This window comes from Podarcis erhardii, assembly GCF_964252035.2.
Source record: "Podarcis erhardii genome assembly, chromosome: 17".
In the NCBI taxonomy this organism is placed as follows: domain Eukaryota; kingdom Metazoa; phylum Chordata; class Lepidosauria; order Squamata; family Lacertidae; genus Podarcis; species Podarcis erhardii.
The window spans coordinates 2,089,243-2,100,243 of record NC_138515.1 but is presented as its reverse complement, the minus strand read 5'-3'; the positions used below and the strand labels follow the sequence as shown (position 1 = coordinate 2,100,243).

The 11,001-nt window shown below is 43.3% G+C and overlaps 1 long non-coding RNA gene across 1 annotated transcript in view; it reads left to right on the top strand.

The window, feature by feature from the left end:
* Positions 1-148: 148 nt before the first annotated feature.
* Positions 149-11,001, top strand: part of LOC309331986 — a 36,088-nt gene continuing 25,235 nt past the window's right edge. Inside the window, exon 1 of the long non-coding RNA XR_014152034.1 lies at positions 149-177. This is a non-coding gene — a long non-coding RNA (uncharacterized lncRNA). The remainder of the gene's footprint in view (positions 178-11,001) is intronic.

Below are 11,001 nucleotides of genomic sequence, written 5' to 3'. Positions count from 1 at the left end.
CCCGAGGAGGAGCTGCGCAGCCGGGGGAGGCGAAACGGGCAGGGGCCGCCGCGCCGAAGCCTCCCTCCCGGGGGTCCCCCCTGGGCCAGCGGGCGGGGCGGTCCCGCTTCTCTGGCAGCTGCTTCGGTCGCCTCCCGGAGCTCCTGGATGTAAACCGAAAGATGGACTTGCTTGGGAGTAAGTTCCGTTGTGCACAGCGGGAGTTATTTCCGAGTAAATAGGAAACACCGGACGGCTCCCTTGGGGATATTCTGTTGAGACGGAGGGGAGCGTGGCTGGTAGCCCAAAACATCTGGAGGGCACAGGGCTGGCAAAGGCGGGGGGAGCACGAGACTTAGACAGTCCTTTCAGTATGTTACAACATCAAACTGCTGGAGCAAGTTAACATATTTTGTTACCTTGTGCATTAAAAGGACCGTATGTAAGAAGATAAGCGGGTTTGCTTCGTTCCATAGGATTCACACCTCAGAGTGCAATGGCAGGCAGAACATAGAGCCAGCTTCTGTCTTAGATGAGTCTTTCCCAGCCTTTGGGCTCCAGATGTTATTGGACTACAACTCCCATCATTCCTGACCAGCTAGGGATGATGGGAGTGGTAGTCCAACATCTGGGGGTCAAAGGTTGAGACAGGCTGGTCTAGACTCTATGGAGTTATGCATACACATACACACACTGGGTGATAGCTAAGTCAAACTGAGAAGTTAGTCACAACTTAAGTCCATAGATTTCACTCTCATAGTATGACTTAGGTGGAATCTACACACATATAAAAATGCTGTTAAAATGCTTTTTTAAAAAAGTTTTGAAAATTACATTGAATTTGGCATAGCTCACTGTCACCATCTAGTGTCACATTTGCATACTGCACTTTACAACACATTTAAAACGTTTTATTTGCAGCTTACAAATAAGTTTTTTGTATTTAAAGCCCTAACAAACACAGTGAGACTTACTTCTGAATAACTATACAAAAGAATCAGCCTTCATCAAAGATTCCATCCTCTAATAATAATAATAAATAAATAATAATAATAATTTATTATTTGTACCCCGCCCATCTGGCTGGGTTTCCCCAGCCACTCTGGGCGGATTCCATAGAAACGAAAAATACACTAAAATATCACAGATTAAAAACTTCCCTGAACATACTCTCCAAGTACCAAGTCTTCATTTGTGTTGCCATGTATGATTGTTGAGAGTACTTGATGTGATGGCAGAGAATGGAACTGTATAGTTTTAAATCCAAATTCTGTGAGGGAAGAGAGAAGTGTCAAGTTTAGCTGAGGATGCAATATAAAGGCTAAGGGATTTGGAGGGCAGAGACAAGGAAGGGTGTAGGGCAGACAATGGACAGAAGTATCTAGGACAGGTGGCAAAAAAGAATTGAGAAGGCATGCAATTGATCCAATGGGCCAACCAGGGCAGGGCTGTAGAAGGAACTTCATAGTACAGTTGTACCTTGGTTGTCGAATGCCCTGGAACTTGGACATTTTGGCTCCCAAACGCTGCAAACCCAGAAGTGATTGTTCTGGTTTGTGAATATTCTTTTGGAACTCAAACATCCAACAGGGCTTCTGCGGCTTCTGATTGGCTGCAGGAGTTTCCTGCAGTCAATCAGAAGCCGCGATTTGGTTTGCGAACGTTTTGGAAGTCGAACGAACTTATGGAACAGATTCCATTTGACTTCCAGGTATGACTATATTAAGGTTAGGAGGAGCTGTTTGAAAGGAATGTTGTGGCAGATGATCAGGAACCATTATAGTTACAGATAAGGCAAAGTAAACAACAACCCAGAAAGCTAAGGAAATGAGAGGGCTGCCTTAACTCTGTTTGTGCCAATGAACTGTTTTCTCCTTTGTCCCTTAAGCCTAAGCATATTGCCCTGGAAGCAAATTTTAGTGCCATCATTTGAAGTTGCTTCTTTGTAAACACATAGGACAGCAGCTTTTTAAAGTCAAAAGTCTCATCCTGTCTAATAAGGCAGTAAGTTGCAATCTAAAGCAAACCTAACAGAAGTTGTTCTGACTTTAAATAAACATTAAGCACTGCCAGGCTGAGTGCTGCCAGTATTAGAGTACTAACTATAGGTTCATGTCAACAAATTAAATCTACTTGAATCTCTGACAAATATTAGAGGATGTAGAATCTAGGGTAATTTTTGTGTGGAATTGGCATTACTACAGATGTCACATTTGTAAGAACTCCTGTCGTTTAGCATGGCAGTGCCTACAGTTTGGAACTCCATACTGTGGTACCTTGGGTTAAGTACTTAATTCGTTCTGGAGGTCTGTTCTTAACCTGAAACTGTTCTTAACCTGAAGCACCACTTTAGCTAATGGGGCCTCCTGCTGCCGCCGCACCACCAGAGCACGATTTCTGTTCTCATCCTGAAGCAAAGTTCTTAACCCAAAGCACTATTTCTGGGTTAGCGGAGTCTGTAACCTGAAGCGTATGTAACCTGAACAGTTTCAGGTTAAGAACGGACCTCCGGAATGAATTAAGTACTTAACCCAAGGTACCACTGTACTCAAAGCCTTCATAATTTTTTACCTCAGCAATCCTTACTCTAACTCTGTAAAGACAGGCCATTAGGCATGGCTCTGGTGTCTGTCTTTAAGGTGCTTTGTTGTTTTCTCTCCAGAGCAAGGCTGGCCCAAGACATTTTGGCACTTGAGGCAGCCCCCAAAATGGTGCTTCCCACTCTCCACCAGGGAAGGAAGGGTCTACATCAGGGACAAGCAGGGGTGGCAAAGAAAATTGACATGGGGATTGGCTGCCCTGGTGGACCTGTTGCCTGAGGTGGTCACTTCACTTTGCTGTCCTGCCCCAGAGAGCTTCTGCCCTTGCCCACAGCAGTGGGCTGCAATAGCAGCATTTCTGAACAGGAACAGAGGCAAACGAGTCAGAAGAAATAGAATAGCAGCAAAGGTTCAGGATTACTAGCAAGCTGTAAGTTTACCTTGCTGGTTAGCTAGCAAGAACTGGAGAATGCAATTTCAAAAACATTCTTATCAGGCTAGGGTTGTGATTAATATGCTATAGTGTACTGAAGTGCACTGAGGAATCACATGCCTATAAAAGTTCAGAAGTGTCATACATAGCACCTTTAACAGAGCCATGGAAGTAACCAACCCTCTTTAGCAGGGCACCTTTGACAACTCTGCATGTGTGCATGTTTGGGTGACCCAAACAAAGCAAGTCTGGTGCAGTTAAATGACGGACAGGCTACCCTCTCACACCAAACCATGTTTCTGACAGCACATCCTCTGTGGGGCTGTTGCTACCCTAGCCAGGCATGGGCATGGGACAGGGTGTCTGGCCAACTGAGGAGGGAAGCATTATCTTTGCCATGGAAAGGCACTCCTTAGTCATGATCACTTGATTGTATGTTTCAGAAACTGTCCTTTAGAGTGACAAGAATTTTGCCCATCCTCAGAGCCACTTGGGGCTAGGTGCTGGCATACAGTGGACGGCATAAGGCACTTAGTGACTGTCTAACTTATCACCTGTGACTGTTGAACCCTGACATTTGCTTTGGCAAGAAGAGACTGCCTGTGATCTGCTATGGGGCTTTGCAAAACTTCTGAGGACTATTCTTTTCAAAATGAGTTGGCAAAAGGGAGATCATGGTGTGCTCATGTCAGCAGCATTGCTGCATGGCGCCTTCACACCACATCTGTTTATCCTTTCCACCTAAACCCAAGGAAGCTGTCTTGGTTCTAAATCAGTGTCTGTCTGTCATCAGTAATGGTCAGTTGGAAAGCAACACCCGGAATAGGGGTTCAGCCTGTGCTGGATGCGGTAACACTCCCCCTGAAGACACAGGTTTGCAATTTGAGTGTGCTCCTGGACTCAGCCCTGAGCATGGAAGCCCAGGTCTCTGTAAGTAGCCATTTGCATTTGCAGAGTCAAAGCTAGTGTGCCACCTATGCCAGTTCCTTGCCACTGTGACACACGTTTTAGTTACATCCCGTTTGGATTACTATAACATGTTCTATGTGGAGCTGCCTTTGAAAAGTGCTCAGAAAATTCAACTAGCTGTAAGAGCTGCAGCCAGATTGCTGACTGGGTTAATTATGGGGAGCAGACAACTCCCAGTCTCTTGTCACAACAGCTCCAGTGGCTTGCGTCTGTTTCCAGGCGCAATTCAAAGTTCTGCTTATGACCTACACAGCCCTTTATGGCTTAGGTCCAAGCTATCTGGAAGACCCTATTCCCTCATGCAAACCTGCCCAGGATTTGAGATCTTTGGGAGAGGCCCTTCCCTTGGGCCTGCCACCCTCATAGGCACGCTTGGTGGGCATTTGGGAGAGGGCCTCCTTGGCAGCAGCTGCTCCCAGGTAACTTTGGAGCTCTCTCCCGAGAAGCCGGACTAGCTCCCTTTGCTGTCCTACCACCAACAGGTGAAGCCCTTCTTCAGGCTTTTGTTTTTGTTGTGATTACTGGTTACAACAAAATTACTGGTAATTACTGGTAGATTTTATATACGTATATAGCTTTAATTCTATTAATGTTTAATTGTTTTTTAATTATTATTTTTTTCTGTAAGTTGCCTTGAGTCAAGGAAAAAGGAGGGGTATAAGTAATCATTATCTTTCATTTTTTTAAAACACAGCTTCTAACCCTCCTAGAAAGGAAATTATGGGACAAAGTATGCAGGTACCTTCTAAACATTTTATGTGGAATGAGAGTAAGTGTAATATGGCCACTTCATTTATTTTTTTACTGAAAATGAGGAATGTTGCCCCAACACCATCTCTGTGTGTATTCAGTATTGTGTGATCACCACAATCAGGACACAGGTGACTTCCTATGACAAACATAAGGTTGTCTGGTGTGGTCTCTCTCTTTTTGTGTTATGCTGTGCTCTCCATGGGAGCCATTTTGTGACTGGCACCGAAGCATTCCCCAAATCCAAAATGTGCCTACTAGACAAAAAAGATTGGCAACCCCTGTATACAGTCAAACCTCAGTCCCCAAACGTCTCCATTTTGGAACGTTTAGGCTCCATTTCGGAAGCTGAACGGGCTTCTGGAACGGATTATGTTAGACAACCGAGATTTGACTGTAATAATTTTATTTTAGAGCTGTTATCCACCCATAGACCATGGGGACTTCTAACCCTCAGTCAGGTTATGAATACTAGTATTTGTTAAAGTAGGGATACCAACATGATGCTCTCCATATGCTGTTGGACTCCAACCTCCAGCAGCCTCCAACCACCATGGCCTCTGCTCAGGGATTATTGGAGCTGTAGTCCAGGAACAGCTGGAGGGCATCATGTTGGCCATCCATACATTGAAGTGTATTCCCATCTTACTAAATCCACAGATAATTCTGAATCTGATAATCAGTTGAGGGGTTAAAAAAGTGGGGGAGATATCATAAGAGAGGTATGTTCATCACCATTCTGGTGGTATACCTGAGATGACCCCTTTAATTTCACCTATATACTGTATTCTTTAGCAAAAAATAAAAGTAAAATACAGGCCTGCACGTGGGGGGGGGGGTTGACACTGTTGCTGGGATAGTGGTGCAAAACCACCTCTTGCTCCCACTACTGGGTGCTTCCATGTTCACAGTTTCTCTCTCCCTCTCACACACGCACACTCACAGTTATCATTTTGTTGGGTAAGCAGCTGTTCTGCGGTGCCCCCACCGCCACCCACCATGGTAGGCCAAGGTAGATAAATTCTGGAATGTAATAGCTGGTGGGTAGTCCTTACGGATGTGGGAAATATTAAAACATTGCAAGTTTTCAAAAATGAAAATTGTTTTCCATACCTGGTGTTCTGATTGGGCTGTGCCATTGGTCTAAGGCAGTGGTTTTCCAAACTGTGTTCAAGGGATTCCTAAGGTTTCTTATCCAGTTATTTTAATCAAGAGTACAAGACAAGCTTCCCTGAAGGACAATGCTAGAGCTGAATTGAATTAAATTTATTTTGCCACCCTCTTTGTAAGTAGCAAAATGGGTGGTGGTGGATTTTGCAATTTTCCAGGAAATGGTCTTCTGTTCTCAGATGCCAAGGCTGTTGAAGTAAGATTCAACTTTCGGTTCAGTTGGCTTGGGGGGCGGGATTTGGGAAGGGGGGACATCCTCTGCCTAAGGCAGCAAAATGCATTGGGCTGGTCCTGTGAAGCAGTCTAACTGAACTAACAAACCCTGGGGCATGATTTCTCAAATAGCCACCCGTGAACATTTGATAGTGCAGCAAGGACTCCACTGACACACTTGGCTACAACACCACAATTGTTTTATAACTCCATCTGGTATCACAGCTTAGAGACTAACCTGAGAACCATTTCCCTATAAGAGAGACTTCCTATAACAAGAAATAGACACTGTTTGCTATGCCTTTGCAAAGGAATATAATATAATTAACAGTACAAGCCCTCTTCGTGTCAGTGTATTGTTTTGAGTGTGGAAATAGTCATCATTTTGTGCCATTTGAAAGAGATCTTCCTGAAAGTGACAAATTCTGTGTTTATAAGTATTCTGGTGTGTTCTCTGGCCAAGACTGCCTTTCTGCTCAGTCCAAAGTTCTATGTAACTCAAACTTGGGAACACTGTTTTGAAAATATAATATATATCCCTGAAACAATGTACTCCTGCATCAGTATAAACTGGCACAAACAAGAGGCCGCTTTGCAACCAACTAAAAGACATCCTCATCCACAACAGAGAAAAAAATATTATATTTTAATGGCAGGGCAGAACAGTTCTACCTTGGTAATGAAAGGCTCAAACAAATCTGTAACATTTACATAGGTTTATAATCCAATTCTAGCACAGAATACAGTACTTACCAACATGAGATGCAACTAGATTACTGTGTAGAATGCATGCTGAGTGCTAAGACTGGGCCTGAACCTTTCTTTTTAACATAAAAAATAGAATTTGTTTCTTTTAAATGACCTTACATATATAAAAATGCAGTTGTCACTGTATCTTTATTGGAAGGGGGGGATAAATCAGTTGCTTGTTTTAACAACCAAAATAAGATAGAAACACCCATAAAGAAAGGACTGCTTTCTTGTAAGGCAAACGTTTTATATAATAAATAGGATACAAGGGTAGGGAGGGAGTTGGTGGATTTCTTTAAACATATACATGTACATTCAGACGGATTTTGTTATTTTCTTACTGAAATAATACAAATTTTCATTTAATAAATTTCTTTTTTTCCTTTTTTAAATATAGTCAGTGCTTTCAGTCTTTTTTTTTTTTTTGGCTGTACACAAAACCTACAAAAAGAGCAATCCGTTTTAAAGATTTATTAAACAATCTACTCAATAGTTCTTAAAAGTAATTGTCCCAAAAACACATCAACCAAATGCAAGGTGCGATCCAGAAGTATGGGTATGGGAGCACAGGAGTGAACAATGAAACATTTTTAACTTGATTTCTAAAATTGTCAATCCCCACACCTACCCAGTTCTATCTGGAGGATTCTTGGTACATTTTTATTCCCCTAAGGCTAGATATTTGCTGTCCTAGAAATAGGAATTAGTAACATTTGGCGTTAAAAACAAATCAATGGGCCTCCTTTAGATACAGCCCCTCTGACAAGATGTTAAATGCACCTCTGAATCTAGCAGAAAGGTTCATAGCATTCCCCTTTATTGCCCTCGAGGTGCCAGGTCCTTCTGGTTTGTTTACCCCCAGCCAAATGAATATTCATGTGAAGGAATCAAGCCACCTCTTGCTACATGGCCCACATGGTGGCGGACTGTTAGAAGAAGCTATACAAAATACCCTGGGAATGCCTGTTTAAAAACGCTCTGCTTGTCACATCCCCAGTTAACCTCCCCTTTTTTTACTGCCAACAGACAAGACAAAAGTAAAGTATACGCTCTTCCTCCCTTAAAAATATATATACATACATCTGAAACACTCAAAAGCGTTTGTGCCTGGAACAATTACTTTACAGAAATGTTCACGATACACACTCGTGGACCATAAAGAAAAAAACACACACAGAGATTTTCACTGACATTCCTTTTTTGACACCCCCCCCCCCTGCAGGGTTGGGGGGAGTGAGGGTGGGGAGATAAAACCCTACACACAATTAGAGTCCCAAACACCACAGGTTTTTTTTTTTGCAACCTCCCCCCGCAAAAAAAAAAAAAAGGTTATGGGGGGGGGAGGGAAATACAACCTCCCTCCCCCACAACAAAAAATTGTGTCTCCGGAATTTAAAAATAATAATTAAGGAGTCCAAAAGAGAAAGAAACACCACTGGCTAGAGAGAGAGAGAGAGTCGGCTACGTGAGGATTAAGAGCTGTACAGGGTAGCAAGCACTCAGCATACATTTAATAACAGTCCTTGTACTATTTGGTCATATGGTGATCACTACTGAGTTGTGAAGCAGAAGGAAGTTGGTTTGTTGTTAGCGGCATGTCAGTTGACGGAAGCAGGAGAAGAGAATGCCCCCATCCTTCCCCCTGCCCCAGTACGATTGAGGAGGGAGTTTGCCAGGTTTGTTTTTTTGCACTCACAACGAACCCCCCCTCCCAAATGAGACATATTTCCAAGTTGTTCACCTACTCCTCGTGCAGCTACACACAACTGCAGCAAACACGGCCAACCTGCAGAGCTTGGAAAAGGAACTCTGGGCCCTTGATTGGAAGAAAGCCTTATGCAAGTTGATCTACGGAGTGAGAAATCCCCTCTCCCTAACTTCACTTTGGAAGAATAGTCTTCATTCCCCGCCCAACAGAAGTGTCATCTGCACTTGTCTAGATATATTTATTTTGGAAGAACAGCAGATTTAAGCTACTACCTCAGAATATTGCTGATTTGGCAACTTGGGGGTGGAAGTTGGCAGAGAGCAAACTGCCCTACCCAGCCCTCTTCCTAAGGGTCCCTTGTGGGATGTGGCGAGATCTGGGTAGGGAAGTGCTAGCAAGCTTTCAAATGACTCAGCCTTTGACCTGATGAATGCCAACAGGGTCCCGTTATCATTGGTGCTACCAGCACTTGGACATTTTAGACTTTATATACAATTATTTATTAGAAAGCAAATCTAATGCCCCCAGATTATCAGTCATGCAAGCATGGGCAGCGCCAGGAAGACGGGAAGCGCAAAATCCTACTCAAATAATTCCCTGTCCACGCTGTCTGAATTAAAAAATATAGATTGTGAAATGACTTGTTTCTGTTTGGAAAGACTGCAGTATGAGAAAGAAAGCTCAACCTCCAGATACTCCTCCTTTGCTCCCTTTTCTGGAGCCGCCTCTGCATGTAAGCAAGATGAGAATTACACAGCACTTGTGCCGGCCAAAGGCCTTTGGAAATGAGATCTGGACTTCTGCTAAACTGAGGGGGGAAAGGAGTGTGCGACATGCTTTCAGTTGGTGGGAGGGGAGAGGTATGTGGAGTGTTGCCAATTCATGCCTGATGCCAGAGGAGTGCTCTCCCTCTCTGTGTGTGGAATTTAACAAGAATTTTGTTTTCTGTAAGGAGGAAGAGATATGCTCTAGACTAGAGGAACAGTACTTGGGGGTTCAGCTGAGAACCAAAAGGCGTTTTCAAACAGCAATGCTATCATGCAAAATTATTTTGCTACTGAAGTGGCCATTAACTGACACAGACAAATCACGCTAATGGTGCTTGTTAAGATTCAAGTCCAACTGGATATAGGTTTGTATGGTCAATTGGAGTCCCTCCTTATGTCCTCCCTCCTTTCCCAAATGAGTGCCCTGCCCTAGAAGTTGACGGAGTGCAAAAAAATTAAAATGTTGGCTATACTCAACCACCTTGTTGGTTTTCCTCTCTTGAGACAAAAGAGGAAACACCCTTTCAGAAATGGAAAACAGCCAGGGTTAAAAGGCAGTTCAGCTCTGTAATGGAGAAAAATTACTGGCAGGCAGGTTTGATGGGTCAGTTTTATTTCCCCTTGTCCTATGATATCAAATACCAAGAAAAATGGTCAAGAAGCAACATATAATAAATTCTCAACAGACCATATCATTCCTTGCTTGTTGGTCTGTTGTCCTTTTGTTTGATAGTGGTGCAATAAGCGAAAAAAGCAACCCCTCGTTTATAATGCAATATACAGATATATAAAATTAGACATTTTTTCTGTGTCTACTTGGGTGCCTTAAAAAAAACAACACACATACACACAAACAAACAAACAAACAAACAAACAGAAAGTAAATCCCCAAACAAAAGAGTTAGGCCTAATGTTAAACTCTACACATTATTGGATAATAATTGAAACCGACGAAAAGTTTATTTTCACTTGACACAGAAACATTGGGTGGTTCACAATGCTAACAAGGTAGAAACCTTTTGCGCAGTCTCTCCAACGCCAGGCACTATCCACATTCGTCTTTGAGGCTGAGCTGGGTGGAAGTGGGCAGAGCTGGGAGCAGAGGTGGAGCTCACAACTCTCTATCCCTGTAAATAAGAGGACCTAGATTGCCAGACTACAACTGGTGTAACTCACTCTGGGAGAAGCAGCCAGCAGCAATAGCATCATTAGGTTAGTGGGGGATGGGGAGAGGCCAGGACGTACTTCACACCCCACTATTAACTTTTCATTGCACTTTGAAGATCTTTTTTCTTTGGGCTGAACTAAATTTTTGGTGGAAGACCCAGATGTGAAAACAACTGCAAAGTGGAGCAGCAGAAAGGATGCCAACTGCAGCAGTTGGGGGGAGGGAGAGAAAAGAGAGAAGGGAAAAAGGCACACAGGATTATAACCTTCTTCCGGGTTGTTGTTTCTCCAGTGCAAAGAAACTCCCTGCTCTGGCCACTTTGTAGTTGTTTGGAAGAAACCCAGGTCTGCCACCAACATCAAGTTTGGCCTTACATCACTGACAAAAATCTACCCCTCTTCTTTTTCCAGTACTACATCACACCAAGAAGGAGGATACTGGCATGAAGATGCCATCCTTTCACTTGTCTGGAATGTAGACACATGGGATCAGGATACTCCATGGTTTTGCAAGCTCTTTAAACCTAGATAGTGGTATGTGATTAGGCATTGGGG